A 21,010-nucleotide genomic window follows, 5' to 3' on the forward strand; every position below is an offset into this window, starting at 1 on the left:
GTCTCTCTCTCTCCTATATCCATGTCCATATCAAAATCGCCATAAACATCACATCACATAGTTTTTAATATATATATTTATAACACATTTTTAAAAGCTTCGACTTCTCTCTTCAAATTTTTCTGCGGTTACCCATGATGCCTTCATACTTTGGGGGACACAACTCGAAACATTTCTTTTTTCTGAATATACCGTATTGTGACTGCGTCTGGCAACACTGACAGGCAAATTAAACGGGAAATCGCGAAGATTTGCGTCCCATCCACGTGAGGCAGTGCAAGGGACCAGACACAAAGTGGCTGTGCCGTGGGGAGAGGATTGTTACGCACTGACAGCCACCGAGGACTTCAGTCGGTCGCCGCCACCGCTCTGGACTGAAAATGACTGCCAAGAAACCAACAGGTTTGACTTGATTTTCTTTCACGTTGCTTAAAAATGCATTGGTTGAACGTTTCCCGTAATATAGTTCGTTCGTTTTGAGTTTTTACTATACAAAAGTGGGGACTGATCCACGATGTGCCTCCACCGGGTATCCAAGCCGGTACTACTCGATTGCAAGGCAATGACGTTACCACTGCGCCATATGGGAAGCCCGTGATGTAGCTCGTGAGTAACAATATACGGATATATAAAAATTAAGATAAAATGATTCAGGTGAATTCAAACGACCTCTCTTCGACACCGTTGAAACGGTATGCTTGCAGACAAACGAGGCTGTGCCGCTTGGATCACAACCAGTGCAATCCTCTATGGCAGCGGGGGCCAACCTTTTTTCGTTTGAGGGCTAATTCACATTTCAAGAATCACTGGCGGTCTTCTTATCTTATTAGACCTAACAACGAGAGCCTAAAAAAGGAAGCAAAGGGCCAATACCATAAAATTGACATTGATTTTTATTTTATTTTATGTATTTACTTATTTATTTATTAAATAAGTTTTGGCTTCAGTACTGTGGGCCTGGCACCTGTTTTAGGCTGTATCTCCCCAGTTCATCAGCATCTTTTCATCCTTTTAATGAGAAGGTAAAAAACTTATTTTTTTACATAAACATAATTACTACAATTATATTCTTTCATAAACACTCATTTTAACAAAAGTACTTCACTTGTTGCTGAGCATGAGTAAAAAAATAGACAACTATTTTGTACTTTTCAGCAGTCAGTTCACTTGTTTCCAGACACTTGGCACTGCATTCCGCTAATGAGTTTATTATGTTGCAAGTCATATGCCATATGACTTGCATATTATTATGTGATTCAACAAAAAAAGACATTAACTGTTGCAACAAAGCTCTTTTCCTGATACAACAGTTGAAAATACAGAGGCAAGTAATAAAATGTTGTGTGACTATGCATAATAAAATCTGTATAATATAACAGAGCACCGCGGGCTACCTCTCGCAACTTGCCGGTCGACGCGTTGGCCACCCCTGCTCTATGGAGATGTGTCTCTCTCTTCTCCGTCCGTGTGAGAATATCCACTTTACATCATCAGCTTTTATCAATGGCGTAATAATTTTAGTTTTGTGATATTTTACTTTGTTCTTGACATGGAAAGTTCGAGATTCGAGTCCTGGCTTTTGATATTTCTTTCAGTGTCCCTTTATCAACAAAACTATTACCATGACTGTCTTTAAAGTATTAACGGCTGTTCCATAGTTAACCTGATTAATGTAAATTTAATGTTTGATTTTTAAAATACAGATATTTGTGGTGCACACTAGAACACTGTATGGGACCACTTTCGTCTGCTCGTACTCGTTTGGGTCTCGCACCCTCTAGCGCAGGGTGGATTAAAATTATATGAGTTTAATTTTAAAAAAATAATTTTTGTTGATTTTTTTGGTAAGAGTTCGGTATATCGGAGACACATTTCTTCATTTTTACACAAGAAACTACTTACGGGAATGAGTTTCCCTAAGGTTCCTAACGTTCGTCGAGGTATTTTCTTTCATCGTGGAATCTATTTGACTGGCAAATCATGTATTTTGCAAGAGAAATATCTCACCGACGCACAATTGCCATTGCTTTCCTACGTGAACCGGAAGCTCCATACGTTTGATGACGTAGCCCCCTGTCAGTGTTTCCAACCACTTTTTTTTAAAACTATGCTTGCCAAACCTAACCTAACCTAACCTTATCGGAAATGGTTCGTGGGGCTATCCGTCAGCTACTCGTGCATAATGTACAATTTGCACACGTGACGAACACGATAGTAGGTATTTTTCGGTGAAGAACGTTTGAAACATTGCATACCCACAACGGTAGTCAACCTGTGTCCACCATATTGTGTGTTAGGGAAGCGAAAAAAGGAATAACAAAAACTACTCTCTGTGAAAATTTGTGTTTGTTTTCGTGTAAAAAGCATGATGGCACCTTGAACTATGTTCCGCAATACACAATTGGTAAGTACGAACCATGCGAAACACAAAATATCCGATTTTAATGTGTGTCCGATATAACGAACTGGTACCAATTTTTTTTAAATTTAAGGCGAGGAGATACAGTTACGCACAATGTGTGCATTTATTTGAATATCGTCGGAATGGACAATGCTACTGAAGCAAAATTTGGGGGGGTACAAGAGAGTATGAATTTCTCCACATGTGGCACGTCGAAGCGTTTTTCAAAGTTGATTATTAAGCTAGATACGACCTTTAAAAAATCACCTTCAACATCAAGTTACGGCTAATCAAATGGGAGTTTCGACTTTTCTGCTGGGCAATCACTTCTTCAAACTGCCCTCTTTCCGTTGATATAATTTTCTGTTCCATCGGAAGTTTGATATTCCCAAGATATCAAATCAAAAAATACTCCCATATGCCCAATGCATTTCTCCTTGCCTCCTGGCAGTGCTGCCAAACCTGGTGCGTATAAAGAGCTGAATTTCACCTTAAAATGGAGTTAAAACTGACTTTCAAGGAGCTAGATTTACGAAGTACTTCCTAGAGTAATGTTTAACTCTAAATTGATGACAATTTATTCTTAGTTTTCACCATCTAGATCCGGCGGCATCACTCATCTCATGGTCGTAAAGGATTCGCTTATAACAATATTATGCCAATTTCATGTAAACACGGTGCTATAAATAAAAGTAGCTGGGGATATAAGAGGGGATGGGGCGAAGCAGCCAATATAACAATATCACGTCACGTGCAAAATGTATAATCATGGCAAAAGTTGGTCTATGTGGGCTGAACCAGTGATGGTATCGTAGTGAGGCACGGACTGTCCTGTAAAATATTTGAACAGTTTGATTAAAGCAATTAAAAAAAATATATGTAAATAAACATTTATCTGTTTCTGATGCTGTACCTACTATGGAAATAGTTGTTGAGTGTGTTAATGAAACTATAATAATTTTCAGTAACTTTTCATCCAGTGATGATATCCTTCTGGATCTGCTCCATAAGTGTAACTTAAAATATTAACTTCAATATTTTTATAGTCTTTGTAGATGAATTTTGGAGAATCTTTTTATGGAAGTTTCAAAAATATCAGCTGCCATGTTTTTTTGCAGTTTAATAATAATGACACTCTTTATGGTTTAACATGATTAGTATTTTGTATACTTTTCTACACAAAATGTTTGCTATTTTTACCCATAAAAATTATTGAATTTTAAATCAAGATAAATGTGTTTACATTTCCCTTCGTATGATTTTCACACCATCAGTACATGTATGTTATTTCCTTTATTTTTCTTTCTTAGAGACTAATAATCATCATTAAATGATTACGAGCTGATGTAATTTCACCAACAAAAGTGTTTCTGACATCTACAAAATCCTTATGTACATTATTCTATTTATTTAAAGTGATTATAATCTCGATTTAAATTAACCTAATTTAAATCAATTCACCTTGCTCGAGCGTACACAATGGAATATGATTTTAATGTGACAATAATCATAGATACATGTAAAATATCGGCCTTCGTATAGCTTCAGCCCACAATGATCTATTTCGTTTTCATATATCACTGTGTATTGGTAAGGTAGACTAAACTAACATTTTAACATGGAGATGATGACTATGTTCACTTAAGTTTAAATTTCACTGCCTCGATCACTTCACGATCCATATTTTTAGGACGATTACTATCACAGAGAGATGATAGTTATGTGTGTCCTACTGGGTTTCGAGTGTTTACCGCTCGTTTTGCCTGTTGGAGCGTTATTCGCTCGAACGAAGAAGCTCCTAATTCCGTACGCTATCTAGCGTCGTCCGTGTGAACTATTAGACGCTCGAGCGAAATCCACTCCCTGCAACAATTTTAAATTATCTATCTGTATGCATGATAAAATACTCAGATTTAAATTTGAAAAAAAAAAATACCTCATATATGTCAGTGCTGTACTAATGCCTATATACGGTAGATATAACATGCACGTGTTTGTGTTACCGACCCCAAGCTTACTTTTCATACTAACTCCAACACAGAGAGATGGCGCTTCTACTCACCAATAAACTGTTGCACATGGGCGGAGTTTGAGCTTTTGCTTTGGGGGGCCAGACTCTGGGAGAAGCATATGATATTATAAACTAGGCGATATTCAAAAACCCTCAGGTATTGAATATCCCCTAGTGTATAAGGGGTCCGGAGACCTTCCCCCGGAAATAAAAAAACAACTTAAAAACACTGCGCTTTAGGCCTTTTAGACGTTATGCGACAAGGAAACTGTTTTTTGGAGCGAGCAGGCTTGCAGAATTATTAGGATGAATGAGCCGCATAAGGCAGGAATGTAGAACGTTTCCCAGCAGACCTTTCGAACCATTCTCTTGTATCTCTGCTACACGGTGGACACTTTCCAACAGAGTGGTATTTGTAAATGTGTGTGTGTGTGTGTGTGTGTGTGTGTGTGTATATATATATATATATATATATATATATATATATATATATACACACATATATATATATATATATATATATATATATATATATATAATAGGCTTCCTCTGTATATTAATCGTGACGATGACGAGGAGCACTGAAGTGATGAATTTTGATTGATCAAGTTGGTGTTTTTAGTCTACTTTATGCACTGATAGGCTAATCGGGACTGGACCTACAGTTTAAAGTGGGATCTGAACCACTATGTTCCTCCACCTGGTAAGTAATGAAATAGATGCAACAATACATACGTGGCGAAAAACATTACGAATCCATATTCTGGTTAAGGCAAAGAGGGACAATTACGCACCAGTTGTGCATTTCTTTTAATATCGTTGTATTGGGCACGGCTTTTTTAAAAAAGGGGTTTAGTATGCAAGAGAGAGTGAATTTCTCTCCATGTTGCAAGTGGAAACAGTTTTTCAAGTTGATTAATAAGTATTTAAAGAATCCCATGTATTCCTTATGGGAAATCAACTTCAGCTTCCGGCTAATCAAATGGGAGTTTCGACTTTTCCTGCTACTATTACATAGTTCAACGTGTCCTCTTTCCGTTCATGTACTTTTCTACATCATTGGATGTTTGATATTCCCGAGAGAACGAATAAAAGAATGGTCCCTGTTAAGTTTGGGTTCTTTCTGTTCTTCGGTAATCCAGGAAATGGAGGAAAGAATACGACTGGAGTACGGACACAAAAAAAGTGTATAATTCACGAATAAGATAATAGAGTTAACACAACAACTTACATTATGACATAAATGCTAGATATCTCGTCACGAAGGACGGTATGGATTTTTGGAAACTATTACACAGAATACTGATGATGAAAAACATTTAATAACCAAGTCCGGCGTGCACAGATGAGGCAGATCAGGTCTGGCGTAGATCAGCGTATATGTTCAGTCGGTACAGACAGTCCCATAAGCCTAATGCATTTCTCCTTGCCTCCTACGGCCATCCTGGCAGTGTTGCCAAACCTGATGTGCATAAAAGAGCTAAATTTCACCATTAATAGAGCTGAAGGTGACTTTAAAGGAGCTAGATTAACGAAGGCTGCATAAAGTGCCCCCTAGGGTAATTTTAGGTGTCGGAGGGGTGTGGACGCTGCTATTACCGTTAGCTTTAAAGTGACTGCAATTTATTCTTAATGTTCACCGCCTAGATTTGGCGGCATCACCGATTTTAATAATCCACTGATGCTCATATGAAATCGAAAATAAAGGATTCCCGGATAACAATATTGTCATCTTCACCTTAGCCAAGGCGCTATAAAAAAAGTAGCTGGGAAGGTAAGAGGGGGCAAGTGGCGCAGCTAATATAACAATATCACGCCACGTGCAAAATGCACACTCATGGCAAAAGTTGGTGTTTGTGGGCCGGAGCCAGTGGTGGCATCATAGTGGGATAGTGGGGCAGGGGGCGGGTGCCACAGTTCACAGCCAAAGAGTGCACGAAAGAGCCAGATCTGGCTCCAAAAGAGCGAAGTTGGAAACAGTGTTCGGCAGCTGCCGCAGCGAGGAAGACCTAGGGGAGAAGGTTCATTCATATAGAATTTGTTTCTCAAGAACAAAACACGCCTTGTCAGAGCCGTGACCTGCCATCTCGAAAAACCTACCTCCTATCGTCTAATTGCGTAACAACAGGACACTGCCTATTCCGAAAGAATACTTGGACCGTGGTTTTGGTTATAAATCCCGTAAGTTTCCTGACATGAACAGAAAGAAACAATATTGAAACCCCTACAGTTATTTTCAATAACCCTGTACTTAGTGATTCCTTTTGGGAGAGGCCGTGCCCCTCCAGCTAAATCCGCCAATGCATTCATTGCCTTTGTTCCTCTTCCATTCATTTTCATTAATTCGAGCTTGGAACCCTGGGTTTTGTAGCCTGATCAAACTGGTCATGTGACAGAATTGCACACAGCCCATCTGCGTTAGCCGAGGCTGGCGCAAGTGCGCATGCGCTAAATGGACGAGTTCACAGGTAAATTAGGTGTGACGACTGCAAGTGGAACGGATACGGGAACCAGATTCTGTGAGAACCGTCTGCTGCTTGAACAACATTGAAGTTTCAAACATAGCATGCAAAATTAAGTCTTCCAAACAGAATAAATGGAACTGTGTTTTAAACGTTAACTATAAACTATGGCTTCCCACGTCATAGATCAAGTCTGTGAACCGAAGGTGGTGTGATCAATGCCAAGCCCTGGTAATTTCCTTCAAGGTCCCTAGAGATTTTGTTTTAAGTACTTTATGCACAGGAATGCTAATCGGGACTGGACCTACAGTTTTAAGTTGGATCCGAACAACTTGTGCCTCCACCGGTTATCGAAGACGGGACCCCCTTGATTACAAGGCGACGACGTTACCACTACGCCATCGAGGATGCCTCAAGGTTCTTATCCTAGTAGAGGGTTTAGCGTAGAATTTTTAAGGGCGTCAGGCCATTGAAAAAGCATTTCGTCATGATTTGTTTCATCCTTTAACTATTCAAATATTCAGTTGTGGTTAATTTATGTACTGTCGTGTAAGGTGCTGCCACCTACGAGTTTCCAACATATAAGACTTCGAATCCAGTAAGGCCGCCATTTGCTTTCATTACAAACAAAATGGCTGCCTTGGCTTCTATGGCGCCAGTTCGTCTCTCTTGAACATTTGTCTCCAACGAGAGCAGTTACAATTACAAAACTAATTGCGTTGGATCAGGAACAAATAATATTAGAATTGTGAAATTCATGGTTGTAGGAGCAGAAAAACACTAATAGCTGAAATTTCAAGGTCAAGTTGTGGAACGTGAAAGCATGCATTATAGAGATTTATTTTCTCCAGGGTCTTTATGTAGGTCTTCATTTTGCGAGAGATGTGAGCCCAGTCTTGAGGGGGCTTGGGTGAAGTGAGATGAAGCCCATAATTATGTCCCTGCAACTCTATAAAATACAAGGTCAACTGTAAACGCCTCAATTTATTTTGATTCGAACACAGAATTACGCTCTGTGATTCAATAAAAGTTGCAAAGAATTGTGAAGCAATGCAAAATGACAGATGTATGTCGCATGAACAGCAATGACGTTGTTGTTAAAATCGTTACTAAGGAGACGGTTGAAAAACCAAGTTGTGTGGCAATTGTCAGTTGAGATTTGAATTTTCCATCGACTTCGACACTGGAGTTTATACAGAAATTTCAAGCTGTCTTGCGTCTCAGCGTGTCAACGCACAAACTTTCACAGCGTAGAGAGGTCATGAAGGGGAACAACTTTTTATAATAACGTCACTCTGTTTGACGCCTGTTTCGACGCACTTACCCAGAATATATATATGCAGTCATGCATCACAGGCTAACTCATGTATTGATTTGCAATTACTTCAAACAAAATATATGACCCTGAACACCCTCAGGTCAGGGAAGGTACAAAGACGGTCGCTTGACCCCTTTTCGAATAAGAAAAAATCGCCTGCTTCTCCTTAATCCATCCCTTTTATTTGTAACTCTTTTGTCTATTTCTTTCCTTATATTTTCTTTTGCTTTCAATCTTCTTTGCTCAGTTTTAGTACATTTTTGTTCATGTTTACTTCGTCCCTTCGTGATCATTTCCTTATATGATGTTTTCCCTCCCATTTGCTGTCTGGTCCTCCTTTACTGTTGCACTATCCATCTTCTTATATTCATCCCTTTCTCTCTTTCTGCCTGTCTTTATTCTGTATTTGCCTTCGCTCTCTCTCTCGTACCTCTATTTCTTATTCTCTCTCTCTCGTTCTCTATTCTATCTCTCTTTCTTGTTTTTTCAATTCTCTTTCTCTTGTTTCTCTTGCTTTCTCTGTATCTCTGCTGCATCTATATGTTTACCTCGCTTCTCTTTTTTTCATCCGTCCTCGGAGTGTCTCTGTATGGTGCATGTAAGTATAGGGGAGAGTTGCCGAAATTGGACCAGTTGATACTATTTTGCTTCTGCATCAAAAACAAGACACAGAAAAAGAACGAAATTCTAGGTATGAGAAGCACAAACTATTAGCTTTCACTTCATATATGTATTTTAACAAAAAATGCAGGAACCAATATAATAGGGTACATAAACGAAAGTAGTGACATCGGTCCATTATAGGCAACTGGTTTCCTAACTTGGACCATAGGTTGCTTAGGTTGGACCGCTCACAAAAGGCATGTAGGCTATGTGTGTATGTCGACGGTATCTAGACACCTGCAGCACTCGCTGCACACACCATTGTGGTATTTCCTCGACGTTCGCCGCTTGTAACAGCACCTACCTGTGATTTTCCTTTCTTTCCTACAATTTTTTGTGGACGTTTCTGGACTGTGGTGAAACCTGACTCATCCACGTTGAATATTCGGTCAGATGTAAAACCAAACAAACCATACCTTCTACTACACTCGTTCAAGCCATAATCGGCATTATTGTATGCTGCTATAGGCATTTGCAATTCCATCTCTGTCCACAGCCCATACTTTCCCCGGCCCAATTTTGGAAACACGTGGTGGTCCAACTTAACCAATTATACCCCGTTAATAAAAATATGGCGCTACACGAACATACGTAACTAAACCATAGTTTTACCACATGTAGTTAGTGGTTAATGAATGACACTTTTATAATATACTACAGGACATTTGATTACTTACCCCTAGTCTACACAAGAGCTTAAGATCCGAAGCACAATAATTGCAACACGAACAATGGAAACACAATAACAGCACTCCTACTTCGTCGAACGTCTCTAGTTGACTGACCATTCAGTCATTTGTACATGGCACTGACACCAACCAGTAGTGCCAACTCACCTGTTTCAAATACTCGTCTATAGGCAAAAACAAAGGCGGTCCAACTTAAGCAACGGTCCAATTTCGGCAACTCTTCCCTATTTGATTTGATTTGAATTTAAAATTTTGGGTGCGTCAGCACTAAGGCTATTTTGAACCCGTCACATTATACGGGGTCCAGCCCCTTATCGTTACACATAACAACTCTAACGTTGCATAACTAAAATCATAAAATATTAAAATCTTCTGACTTTCGTTAAAAGCTGAGGCTGTAAAGGAGCACTCAGCACGAATAAGGACAAAACACAGGACAACACAAACAAACCAGTCGCCAGAGCCTCGTTAGTCTGCAGTCCAGGGTGTACTACGTGGAAGTGAGGTTGACTGTTGGGTGCACTACGTGGAAGCAGCACTCCTTACACCCCAACTCTTCCCTATGTGTGCGCCTATGCCTCACTTCTTTATTTCTCTTTCTTTGTCTCTCACATGTTTTTCTCTTGTCTTTCCTTTTCTCTCTCTTTGTCTGGTTCTTTCATTCTCTTCCTTTTTCTCATTCTCTACCATTTCTATCATATCTCTCTTTTCCTATCTCCCTTAATACTTATTTTTTAATGTGACAAGCAAACATGATGTCAATGCAAGGACAACATTTCTGCTGGCGCCTATGTCTTAACGTATAAAGTCAGGAGGATACCCACTTGGTATGTCTGATGAAATACCATAGTGCAGTCGTTCTCAAACTGTGGTACGCGAACCTACAGGGGTACATGAATGACTTGAAGAGGGTACGCGATCAGCTCGTAAGGAAAATGTCGAGAATACCTTCACGACGACAACATTTTTGCTGCAGGTGTGTAAAGCAGACTTCATTGTTTCAGACTACATAGCTTTGACACTCGACAGGAAAATAAGGCTGATTTTGTCACTGCAATTCTTTATTTTTGTTTCATGGTTTTGAAAAAAAAATACTCGAAATATCTACCCATTTCATTCATCAGGAAAGGGCACAGGGGACGAGGTCCTCCAACTACCTCTCACCTCGCACTCAAATACACCTTCTCTCCCAGCGTAGTTCCCGTAGCCTGCAGTTCTTGTTTGCAGTTTTAGCTGGGAGCGGTCGTGCCCTGGAGAGGATAAGGATGTACTGAGGATTGAGGAGAGGTTCAGTAACCCAGGTGTGTTTCTATACAGACATGAGAACTTAAGGAGATATCCTTGATAATAATAAATGATATACATGACATACAATTTAAAATTATAAAATGCAAGAATAACATAAAAAAATATATAAAAAGAATAAGATATACTATAATAAAGTAAAAGAAGAAAAAAAGAGAGAATATACTTATATGTTTTAAGGTCCTTAGACCACGAATTTTCTGAAACCAGCAGGTTAACTTGTGTACAATACAAGTATTAATGTAGATATGATTTTCACAATGTAGCTACATTGAGTAAGAAGTATTTATGTGAGAATCGCTTTTAGATGAAGCGAGATTATTTTAGTGAGACAGTCCTTATGGATGTTCCTTAGTTTCTTCTTACCGCAGAATTGGAACTGGAGTTGAGACCTGGCATCTTCTTCTTTGTCTTGTATCAGAGATGAGATGATCCCAGTTACATTCTTCTCATCTTGGATAAGATCCTTGGTCACTCTCCACATTCAATGGGTATTCAGTCCTACTCAATATCTTCTTATGGCTTCTTCTCCTTTCACTAAATATACTCACTCAACACTGAATCCTTTGTGTGGTGTATCCTTATAAGTTCAGATAGGATTACATCTCATTTTGCACTATCACAGGTTTCGGACAAGTTTTACTTGTCCCCCAAAGCTAGGGAGCTTAGGATCATGAGGGTCTCCCACGATCCCTTAGAGATGTAATATAATACCGTCTTCTGTTTATGGACGTTGGACCTTCTTCATAAAACTTCAGTTCCTCTTCTTTCTCTTTTACATCACTTCACTATATCTTTTTGGTTTTGGTCTCGAGCTTCGCCTAACACAGGTATCCTCCAAGTCTGGTGTTGAGGCCTTAGGTGGGGTAAGAGTCCTTTGGTTGGAACTATAAAGTTCATACTCACTCTTGGAGATTAATTCAGCAAATCTATTGACGATTTCAAATATCATTTCGTTCATCAACTGAAAAACCCACAAACATTTGTAAAGTGTATATAACTAGGTATATTGTTGGTGAAGTTTATAAATCATGATGCAATAATGCAGGCGATAAGTCTATAACAAGCAATTTTGTAACTGTAATGCTATGAGCCAACACTGCTGGCCTTGATGCACTTAAGTGCACGCACATTGTAAAAAGCAAGTACCGAAATAGACTAAATTTGGAGCTGAATCTTGACTTAAAAGTTTGAAGTGCACAACCAGACATGAAGAAACTCTTGTCAGGCTATGCAGGCACATCCTTCTCACTAGAAACTCTGAGGCTTTACAATAAAAATTCCAAAATTGTGCTTGGGAGTTTGTTTACAAACTTATTTTTGTTCTTTACGTTTTTCAATAACTCTGAAATTATTTTATATACTTCTTAGCACACGTTTTTCACATTTTTGTATTTTTGTAACTAATCATAACGATAGTAAACGTAGGAACATCCCATAAAAAAATAAACGTACGATTCTAATGCTTATTTGTTTACCATGGTTTCACATACAGCCCTGCTCTAATGCAGACACACGCCTCCAACATATCAAAAACGCCCCACCAATCAGGCAGCCAAAAAAATTTCCCAAAACCCACTATTCGGAGAAAACCTATGGTGGGTGTCCTTAGACGCTTAGTTTCGACTAAAGGGTACAATGAGAAAAAAAAAAGTTTTAGAACCGCTGCCATAGTGTTTTTGGTAAATTTGGTTCAGATTTATTTTTCAACATCATACTGAAGCATCGAACAATTTACAGAAGTCTCACGTTCTCGATATCGTCTCGAAGGCTCTCCTCGTCTCGATATTTGCAAGACCCTCTCGGTAGGTAGGTTTAGCACCTTCCCCTACCAGATCGATATCCGGATATCCACTAATTCGCAACAACACTGTTCGGACAATTTCATCACGCCCTTGCAGTATGTGTTTACCTTGTTCGATTTCTCCTCTCGCCGGTCAATATTACGTCCACACGAGTCGTACAAGAGAACATGTTGTCACAGCGGTACTTTTGTTCATTTGTTTGCCTGTCCTTGTCTTCCGCTTATTTGAAGGAAATTGCTTTTCAAGGTCGTTATCTACGAGGAAATAACTGTCCTTTGCATTAATCTCATTGGTGTAGCTTGCAGATTTTGCCACGCCACCTGTTTCCGAAAACGAAACTCGAACCTCACTAGTTGGTTTAATGTAATAACCCCCACCCTCTCAAATACAGGACGTTTCAAAAGTTACGCAAACCCAACTTCGGTCGCTTATAACGTGAACGCTAGGAGAGATATCCACACAGGGTTTGCACATTATGAAGTCTCATCTGTTGAGATACCTTGTGATACATACATTGGTTGCCAGTTCATTCCATACAGGAAATTCAAGATACTAATTAATAACTTGAGGAAGAGTGATGTTAATTTCAGAATTTCAATATCTAGAGAGAATAATTTATCGCAATTTATGTCATAATTGGCAGTTTTGTGCTAATCTATGGTCGTGGACAGCACTTGATGGCTTCGGAAATAACGATTTTATGGGCCAAATGAACAAGTGACATTTTAGTGACTTATAATATCGGTTGGCAACACTATTTGTCCAGAATTTTGTCAGTAGATGCAGGTAACAGGTACCTAGGAAAGAGGATATACGAAAGTTTATTTCATGCCATGACAATGATAGTGACTAAAGAGGGAAGTAAGGAGAATTCATGGGAACTTGGGAACTCCCTCCTACTTCCCTGTTTCTTTTTCATAACTGTATACTTTTCGGGGGAAATAAGGTCTCCTTAAAATGCGTTAGTGGACCAGAAAAAAAATCGCATGCCTCATACTCTAATAACCATGGTCGGTATTTCTGCTCATGTGGTTTACATTATGGAGTACAGGTGTAATCTACTTTTGAACGTGATCTCCAGACCGATTGAGTTATTCTCTAATTGTATAGGATTTCTAAATCCTATCCCTGTTGTTGAAGTTAAATATTAGAAACCTATCTCTGTTCACCGCCAAATGCTCTTTCTTTCAAAGTAAGAAACGGATGAAAAATTCAAGGCGCCAAATCTAGACTGTATGAATGGTGTCATCTCTCTCATACAAAATTTTCCAGTATTGCTTATGCCATGTCTGCATTCAAAAAGCTACATTAGGAGCAATATTTTTTTCCTTGTGCAGTTAAAAAAGCTCTTTGAGGAATTTTGTGATTTCAGGAACTAAGTACAAGTGTAAAAGAGCCACATCTGAGTCCAAGAGATCGCAGATGGCAACACTGCCACTACAGTGGAAACTACTTCGGTTCTTTTTCCACTCAAGGAGTTAAATTTCGCTGCACAGTCTCCGAAAAGCAGTGTATTTTGAAACCTGGGCAACAGTGGTATTATCAAATCCAGTGACTGTGTGAGGCGCTACACCCCTTCCACTTTTCCTGTTTCTCTTTCTCTTTACATGTACCGTGAGCCAAAGTGTATGATACTTTCTTTAAATGCATTTAATACCTAACAGTAAACAGACAAAAAGAATCTCTGTACATATGGAACGATGTGCTTTAAGCGTGAATCAGTGTTGAGAAGTGAACCCAAGGAAAGCATTGTCTGGTAGAGTCTGCTGTTTATTACTTATGTTATATATCAGTTCCTTTTAATATTTCCCATTTCAAGGTTCCCTCTTATTTTTATTACAAAATTCCTACTTTGAGATAACTCGGTGCTGCCATCTGTCTTAGTTTTCTTAGCTTGGCGACCTGTGATCTAAATTTAAATAATACTGAAGGGCGTGCAACATGGAGGATTCGCTTAAAAAATTCCATTGCAATCAGCAATCCATGACTCAAATTCTTCTTATGTTTACACTGTGTTTATATTGTGACTATTCTATTATATAGTTATAATAAAAACGTGACGTACTCGGACCTAATGCATATTACTCATTTCTCCAATATTGCATGTGACTACATAATGCTTAGATGAAATTAATGAAGAAACGAACCCAAAGAATCGCCCGACTGCGTACATTGGATATTGGAGTTGCTACTTCTATAATAGTGCGGTAAGCAATATGCGGAAGAAACTAATAATTTTACTTCGCTTCTTGTGCCACTGTTGGCTAATTTGCGAAGGTGGTGATGAGTGATGATATGATGAAATTGATGAATGGACACTCGCAAACGTCCATGACCATGCCAGGATTCAAACCCGGGACCCCTGTCGTCATACCGCGATAAGCTAACCACTCCGCCACGGGGGTCGGCTAATAAAAATATAACACCAGAGAAAAGTTGTTAGATATAACAAGGAAAAATAACACTAATAGTTACGAAAAGTAAGTATGATCTTAATTTGTAACACGTTACTGATAGAATTTTGGAATTTCTAGATGTTTTTGACCAGCACTGCACAGCAAATAAGACTATTGAAAAGTATCTTGACAGACAAGATTTTGTAATGCATAAAACATCATGCGCATAATTCTTACGATTTTTGGAAATTTAGTTCTTATTCTACTTTTGGAACACTCTGTATAGTAAAAACTATATAAACTTTCTGGGTGCCTATTTTTCCAGCCAAGAACCACTCTGTGTATAAAAAGTTTGGATTAAAGCCATTATCTTAGTGAGGTCGATGCACCCGTAAGAAGCGAATTTTACGACGGGAAAAAAGTGGACCATTTAAGGAACATTTCAAGTTGGAAATTCACTGCACTCCTTTTCCGGCCGACGATGCTGCTGCCATCTCGAGCATGTTCCCTGGTACTGCAATCTAGTTTCCGTTCTGACATTGATCTTAACGTTTACTTTTCCTTTCTCTTCTTTCTTTCTTCTTGTCTGTATATATCTCAATTCTGTAGTTACTACGTCTCTATTTCCTGTTCTGGTCAACGTCGATAAGACAACTTCGACAATTGAAGTTTCAAAGGTTAAAGCTTCGCTCGGAAGTGCTTCCATCTATTGAGAGTTTTGAGAAGCTTCTTGTCTTTTTTGGGCATGATTGGTCTCGGTTAAAATGTCGGTTCTAGACCGTGAACGTAAATTGCTATTATTATCATCACAGTTCCCCATCTCCTTTTTGTCTCTAGATATTTTTGGTAAGAAAGTAATTTGCCGTTGAAAAATAGACCCTTTTCTGTTGACTTTTCCCCGTTGATGGCGGTTTAGAATACTGAGAAACTTTAATGGAACTTTTACCAGTAGCAGCTGCTTTTTTACTTTTCCTTTGAATCCGAAAACTAAGCACCAGTTTGTCTTTCATTCTGCGAAGTCCTTTGACCTCTCTCTAAATTCCTTGTTTAAACATTCAAGATACAGAGAAAGAGGAAATCGAAGTAAGAGTACTTGCACATATGTAGCCTCTGTAGTGCATAACTATTTACCATGCTAACTGACTATCACTAATATTCTCGTTCACTTTTGCTCATGCATCCTGTTTTTTCGGAAATCAAATTGTAGTTTTATTGGTGGTACCACAGATATACGAATTATAAGCAGATATTGAACTCAGTCAGCAAACCTTCTGCACTATGAATTACTGTCAGCAAGAAGTTCTGGAATTGTCCGTGGAGAGGCACCACTTGCACTTTTTGAGTGTTATGGGGAAATCAACGTGAACGCTTGCAAATAGTTTGCTACAGAAGTAAAAGCAAAAACTGCGAGTGGCGTCACTCGGCGGACAATTCCAATACATCTGTTTGCTGTCAGAGTTCAATATCTGCTTATATAAGTAGTATGTTTATCTGTAGTGGTACAGAGCACTGGCGTAGCCAGATAAGGCGCCAGTTTCTACCGATATTTTGCTAATTATCTAGAAATATTGATCACTGCATTGGCGGTGTTTGGCAAAGACTATCAAAGGAAGTATTTATAGAGAAGTCCAAGGGTTCAGGACCCTTCTCCAAAAGAGTTGTCAAAGCTAAAACAAGCAATCAATTGTTGGTGATGTACGATGTAGGATTTTTTTACTTATTACTGCAGAAATTTCAAGAAGGTAAGGTTTCTATTGGGATGGATCGGTTTTGTATTGAAAATGTGTACGAAAAATAGTGATTAATAATAATAATTGTTCATCAGCTCAAATTAACAACCTTTTGGTTATTCTCATTGTTTCTACTTTATTTGACAATGATCTCTTTTGTATAGATCAGCTGACCAATGTTGTGGTCTTAACTAGAAATGAATGAAGAGTGCTATTATATGTCTATTCTTATACCATCTTTTCATCTACCTATACTCTGTCCCGGGAATCTGGGGAGCAAAACTGCGCATAAAGGTATACTCTGTCCCATCTATCTCTGGAGTAAGCGAACGAAAACAAGTCTCTGCGCAAGTAGTGACGCGAGACGGCTCCACCAATGAACACATGAGAGGGGAAATTGACTGCAATTACCCGGCTCGCAGCAGCGTGTATTAATTCGCTCGAGTCACTCGATTTCCCCCATTCTCTGCCGCTATGCGCGGCCTTGCTCCAGAGATAGGCGGGACAGGAAGAAAGCGAGTGGTCGAAACGAAGAAGTACACACTGCTGCTAACGGCTGGTAGCTTCTCGGGATAGAATATATGTAAAAATCATTATTACTGGTATTTATAGTAGACCTTGATTTGTGTGCTAGGATCACATCCCGAAATATTGACACTGCCTGTTTGACACGTACAGTCAACCAATGGAATAATTGATACAGCACAATTTTGACATTTTGTAAAATTTATTAGAAAAGTTTTCACTTTCACGTTGAAGAATGAAAAACAAATTACAGGATGTAATAGAAAATTCTACTTAAAAACAATCGAATAATGTCTGTCGAACTGTAGCTGCAACAATCATGCTGTATGAAGAAGCAAACTCGTGTCACCACTCTAGCACCAGGTGGTTGAGGATGTAAATAATGTTATCCCCATCCTTTTTTGCTCACCCTAATAGCATATGTGAGAAACGTTCAGAATAATTTAGAGTACAGGAAGAGAGGCAGAGGCTGAGAAAGAAAGAGAGACAGAGGGAAACAAATAGAAGCAGAGGAAGAGAAAGAAATAGAAGCAGAGGAAGAGAAAGAAATAGAAACAGAGGAAGGGAAAGAAATAGAAGCAGAGGAAGAGAAAGAAATAGAAGCAGAGGAAGAGAAAGAAACAGAAGCAGAGGAAGAGAAAGAAATAGAAGCAGAGGAAGAGAAAGAAATAGAAGCAGAGGAAGAGAAAGAAATAGAAGCAGAGGAAGCGAAAGAAACAGAAGCAGAGGAAGCGAAAGAAACAGAAGCAGAGGAAGAGAAAGAAATAGAAGCAGAGGAAGAGAAAGAAACAGAAGCAGAGGAAGAGAAAGAAATAGAAGCAGAGGAAGAGAAGAAGAAGAGGAAGGAAGAATAGATAAAAGTGGGAAGAAATAAAGGGAAACAGAAGAAATTATGTTGATACATTATAGGTGGGTTTCATGTGACATCAGGATTCGTACCGCCGCCATGTTTGCGGCGAAGTTGCTTGTCTGCAAGGAAGTACCCACCACGTAGCGTTCGTTACACCTGCGCCAACTGTACGTTTGTTAGTAGCGTAAAATGTCTGTAGCATTGCATAAAATTGATGACAGTCGCGTCATCTGAGAATAGCGGTAATTTTTCATATGTTCAAACTCTTTGCGCAATCGACAGAAAAAGATATGGAGAAATAGTGAAGTTTTGAGGTGTAGATCCATATGAACTGGGCAATAACGAAATGAAAAGGGGCCTAAACCTTTGCCCAACTGTAGTTAACGTGTGTTGATCTACTTGACCCAGCTACCTGGAATTAATTTGTTTTTGCATTTATTACTGGTTAGGATTCTGCTTGAAACATTTACATCCAGTAAAGATTAACTGTAAATTCAAAGGCTCCGCCATTATCGTCTCTATTTCCTCTTAAGGTTTGTTGAAGCACTGTAATTTAAAATGTTGAGGTGGTCGAAAACAGTAATTTCACTCCTTACTTTAACAATTTCGGATATACCGGCCTCCGTGGCAGAGTGGTTAACGCAGCGCGCTATGATGCCAGGAGTCCCGGGTTCGACTCCCAGCCTGAGCATGGGTGTTCTTTGCGAGTTTCAACATATCATCACTCAGCCTCGTCTTCACGATTAGCCAAAACTGGCATAAAAGCGAAGTAAAAACCAAACCGATCAATCGATTTGGGACACTTTGATATCGGTTTTTTATTCTGACAGTATGCAAAGTCTACTAGCGGCACCTTTTCTCATGGATCGAATAGCAATTAATAACAATTCGTGTTAACGAACGAAATATAGTACATAACAATGTACAAACGTACAATTATCAAGATGAATTAAACTTTGAAGATTATCATTTTAACGTCAACCTTGTCGTAAGTATCAGCACCTTTCTACCAAAAAACAAGGAAACACTATTGCAGGTATGATTAAGCATATGCCACAGACAAAGGTGGCATATGAACTTACCTGATAGTAAATGTTCACAGCATACTCTGTAATGTTCGCTTTGTTCATTAATGTTGGCACGATTTACTTTCGCCAACCAGACCACGCGGTGGTATCTTCTGATCAACTATTATCGAGTCCCGTGCCCTAAAGCGCACCTTCTGTTCTCGGAAAATTCGAGGATAAACGTGAATTTCTGTTAAACAACTGAAAACTACACAGTACCATCGTAAACAAGGTTGAAACCTCCCGCCCGCCCGCCGGCTTGAATTCCGTATGTTTACAAGAACCGGCCTCAATCATGGCTGCTCGATCCCACAATGCAACAGTTTGTGACGTAGGTGAAACACACCTATACATAGGCGGATTCGAAATTATTTTTGGCGGGGCTGGCAATGAATACGAGTACGAGATGTATAAGACCAGAATAAACATATCGTAGGATGTAACTTTGAAAATACAATGTAGCATTTTCTACATATTAACTGCGGCCACACTATGCTATACCGCAAGTTTTTTGGGGGTGAAAAAAGTTTTGCAAACTTTGTGTTAGGTTCACCTTGTGTCCTGATAAAGTAATCGAGACTGGTCTCCAGTTCAAAGTGGGATCCAATTCGTACAACCCCCTCTCCAGATGGAAAATTCTGGATAGACCCCTGCTTCATCGAAAATCAAATCTGAGATACCTCCATTACAAGGTGGCTGCGTTAGCAGTTTTTGTATAGTGGTTGTACTGTACTTGTTTTAACAATGAGTCTCTCCGACTTTCGAAATTCCCGGGTTCGAGTTTCTGTCTGGGCATTGGTGTTTTGTGCGATTGTCCCTTCACCAGTTTTATCAAATCATCAGTCATCCTCATCGTCGCGGATCATCCCAAAGTGGCGGGAAAACGTGTCTCAATAATACAATTACAAATAACATTCATAATAACTGTGGAAGCCAGGTATGTTCAGTTGACATAATTTGTGGTAAGACACCCTATTACTTGATAATCAAGTAGGTTTTATCCTTCTAACTCGAATAGTTCCAGTACCCAGGAAGGGGCTATGGGGGCCCCCTCGAACTCTGTATTATTATAACGTGAACCTTAAAAATCTACGAAATTAACATTGACGATATTTCAGATTATGCAAGAATTTGGATTTTGTCCTGGTATAAACGAATGGGTTGTTTGTGGAGTGAGGGGCTCCAGAAGTCTGCAACATTGAGTAATTTTAGTTATGTAACCATTGGGGGTGGGGGATCTCTATCGATGAATATTTTTTTTTCTGTTACTTTGGGCCATAGCATAGCAAATCTACAATTGTACATACAGCCAACGACAAAGATGATAATAGGCAAACTGTCCATCACTATATTTATTTATTCTTTTTTTACTCCACACCTTGTGTTGTTGGAATTCTGTTGATACGAGCAAATGCTGACATCTGCTTAGTGGCGTTTTAATTTCAACCCATGATCATCATCAGACTGTGGGAAACTGACTGAATGAAAATAGTAATGGGCAGTTCACCTACTATTACTTTTGCCGTTGGGTGTACGCTTAGCTCTAGCTGCAATGCTACCATAGCATTGGTAGTCACATCTAATACTCCAACATCATTTCACCGACCACTGTGGCGGAGTGGTTAGCACAGCGCGCTACGACCCCATGGGTCCCGGGTTCTAATCCGGGCTGGGTGTAGCCTTGATCAATTTTATCTTATCACTCATCCTCATCGTCGCAATTAGTCAAGATGGCAGAAAAACAACGTAGAATAACTTAATCAATCCAACGCATTTCGGATCTGCCCC

At 39.2% G+C, this 21,010-nt stretch overlaps 1 protein-coding gene across 6 annotated transcripts in view; it reads left to right on the top strand.

The window, feature by feature from the left end:
• LOC145984983 (uncharacterized) overlaps nt 1-21,010 on the top strand; it is a 382,735-nt gene that overhangs the window by 172,326 nt on the left and 189,399 nt on the right. The window lies entirely within an intron of this gene.

The sequence above is a fragment of the Lepisma saccharinum genome, chromosome 3 (assembly GCF_977018435.1).
Source record: "Lepisma saccharinum chromosome 3, izLepSacc3.1, whole genome shotgun sequence".
In the NCBI taxonomy this organism is placed as follows: Eukaryota; Metazoa; Arthropoda; class Insecta; order Zygentoma; family Lepismatidae; genus Lepisma; species Lepisma saccharinum.